Source organism: Gavialis gangeticus, unplaced genomic scaffold (genome assembly GCF_001723915.1).
Source record: "Gavialis gangeticus isolate Ggan-Ray unplaced genomic scaffold, GavGan_comp1, whole genome shotgun sequence".
Taxonomy (NCBI): domain Eukaryota; kingdom Metazoa; phylum Chordata; order Crocodylia; family Gavialidae; genus Gavialis; species Gavialis gangeticus.
The window spans coordinates 21435533-21438887 of record NW_017728998.1 but is presented as its reverse complement, the minus strand read 5'-3'; positions in this window follow the sequence as shown (position 1 = coordinate 21438887).

Here is a 3355-nt window from a genome sequence, read left to right as displayed (position 1 = left end):
TTTCAAAAGTTCAAAAATATTTTAGTAAAGAATTACTAGGTGACTATAACCTTCTGTGAAACAATTATTGTCTAGGACAGGAGTGCTCAATCTCTGGTCTGTGGGCAAAATCTGGCTTGTGGCATTATGTCATCTGGCCCATGGGCCTCCACATGGGTCTGGAAATTTGGGAAGTGCTGCTAAATCTCCAGACCCATAGGTATTCAATCTCAGTGCATAGGGGGATGGAAAGGGGCACTGCTGGGCCCCTAGGACCCAATCCTGGCACAAGGGAGCAGTGCTAAGTCCCAGGACCCAATCCCAGCACACAGGAGGTGGGAGCAGGATGGTGCTGAGCCCGAGGGCCCAATCTGGCCCACAGATTGACCCTGCACCACTCATTTGGCTCACAGAGCCCAAAAGTGGGGCACCATTGATCTGGAATTGTAGGGCTGACCTTTCTGGCAGGAAGGCCACAAATTAGCCCCACACCCTCCCTGAGTGCCACTCCAATCCTTGCACATTAGCTGCTCAGTTTTCTGATCCCTGACCAAACTGCTGCTCTGATTTCAGCTTCCTGTCCAGTGCGGTCTGCTTGATCTGATGTTCTGCTTTGTTCTCTGCCCTATGTGCTGCTGTGCTGCCTGTCCCCTCCTCAATCTGCTGCATGCCACACAGGGCACAGACGGAAGTTACATTTTTTGTGCGATTGGCCCCCTAAAAACATTCTACAGCTATGCCATGACACACGTGCATGGCTGCAGAGAGCTTTTAAAGTGGCTGATCACATGAAAAATGAACCCTCATCAGATGAGGTGTCAGATGACGGTGCTCTGCTTTAGAGCACCTTAAGGAACTTATGTTCCCTGGGAGGGCGAGGGGAGGCGCTCTAACTTATGGCGCTTTATGTAAAACGCCATGAGTTAGAGTGGGGGCCTGCATATTTTTCAGTGCCCACAGAGGCTTCTTGTGCCACTTATGGCCCCATGCCATAAGTTTGCCACCCTCAGGCTTGCATTTGGGGAAAAAAATGACGTCAGTGGTGAACCTGAAATTGGTTTGAGAGCACGAAATAGAAATTAAATGTCTTATTTTGCAAACACAGGGCTTTCTGCCTTAGGAAGCCAGTGGATTGAGTACAACCCCTGCTAATAAGTCATTTCAGGATCAGGCCTCGAGTCTCATTGGTTGTAGTGTGAGCTATGTGTGAGTAGGTGTATGCTGTGTGACAGCAAAGTTGCTGTAGCAATTATAAATTAGCCTTAAATAACAGGGTAATTATGGAAGTATCATTTCATATACCCTTACACACCCTCACTTTATTAGCTTTTCTGTGTTTAAGGTGGTCAACAGCATTCTGCTCTGTGTTGTAAACAGTGCACTCCCCATCTACACGCAGCTGCTGTTTTGCTCTTTGCACAGTTCCTGCAACAGGGAATGTATGGAGAAAGGTGAGAAGGTTATATGAGATGGAGAAGCCTGTGCTTAGAAACTGTGGAAACTGTTTCTCCTAAGGAAGCCAGCCCTGGTTCTTTTAAAAGCATGCCTGGTAGGACTCCCATTGTTTTCTCGTTGGATAGTCTGGAATTCTCGAAAGCCCAAATCCTGTCTGTATCTTCCCTGGTGTAGATGGCTCCCAACACAGCAGAGCTGAATGCGAGAATGTTATAAGAGGCCAGGAGCCCAGCCTGGGAGTCTGTACCCACTGGGTATTTAATTTAGTGCGGACTCTTGGCTCAGCTGTGCACAGTGGTTTTTGAGGGACAAGACAGGCAGACTTTAGGCAAAGGTCTTTTTGTATCTATTTCCCAAAGTGCAAAAGGCCCAAATATTGATATCCCATGGGCCAATCTTATTGGTACCTACTAAACATATTAAAGAGCAAGAACTAGCTGCACAAAAGAATTTAGGCCCTGTAACACTGCCTAATTTCACTGAAGCAGCCTAACATCTTGGCATCTTGCTACCTAGTTCCATCCATACCTCTATCTACAATGCATGGGGAAAGTTAATCACATAAGAAGGAGATCCACAGAAACTCATATGTTGAGTGAGGAGTTACCAAACACAGCCAGTATGAAATATGGGGGAGAGAAAGGGTCTTATGTCCAGCCACTTGAGAAGAGTAAGGGTTTGTGTGCACTACAGCAGCAGCACACCCTGAGAAGGACAGGGATGAGCATGCCTTGCTTACCGGAGTGTGCTAATCCAAGTCCACTGCAGTGGTATAGATGAGCCTTAATATACCTGACTCTAGGCTGCAGGGCAGCACCACTCAGGATTTACACCCTGTACCCAAGCTCCATGCTCCCATCAGTCCTAGCATGCTCCCCATCCCCACCCACCTGCAGCTCCCCCTCCCCAGCCTCCCTGCTTCTCTACCTGCTGTGTAGAGCAAGCACTGCAACAGGGAGATAGATTAATACATAGATTGTAAGGGGCTGGAAGGGACCTTGTAGATTATTGGGTCCCGTCCCCCTGCACTATGCAGGAAAAGATAACTGGGGTCAAGTGACTCCAGCAAGGTGACTGTCCAGCCTGTCCAGTCTGCCCTGAAGATTTCCAGGGTAGGTGACTGCACTACCACTGGAGGTAGTTTATTCCACAGTCTGGACACCCTGACTATGAAGGAGTTTTTTCTGGTATTGAGCCTGAAGTAGCCTTAGAGGAGTTTGCATCCATTGCTTCTGGTCTTCCCCAGGGGTGCCCAGGTGAAGAGCTGTTCAGTGAGTTCTTGATGTACTCCCCGATGTAGCGGCAAGCCACTACCAAGTCCCCTCTCAGCCTTCTCTTCTGGAGGCTGAAGAGACCCAAGTGCCTCAGCCTCTCCTCATATGGCTTGTCTTGCAAGTCCCTGACCATACGGGTGGCTCTTCTCTGGACTCTCTCAAGTTTTTCCATGTCCTTGTTGAACTTTGGCACCCAGAACTGGATGCAGTACTCCAGCTGCGGTCTCACCAGTGCGGATACAGTGGGAGAATCACTTCCTTAGTTTTGCATGAGATGCATGCAACAGTTAATGCATGCTAGCATGTTGTTTGCCCTGCTGGCCACAGCATCACACTGCCGGCTCATGTTCATGCAGTGGTCGACCTGCACCTTTCGCTCATGGTGCAAGTCAAATTGTTGCCACCGAGCCTGTAGGTATGTTGGGGATTGTTTGCCCCCAGATGGAGCACCTTACAAATCTCAGTGTTGAACTTCATCTGGTTCCAGTCTGCCTGACTCTCCAGTCTGTCCAGGTTTGCCTGTATCTGCAACCTATCTTCTGGCATGACCACACTTCCCCATAATGTGGTGTCATCCGCAAACTTGCCCAGCGAGCTTTTCACCCCCACATCCAAATCATTAATAAAAATGTTGAAAAGCGCCCATC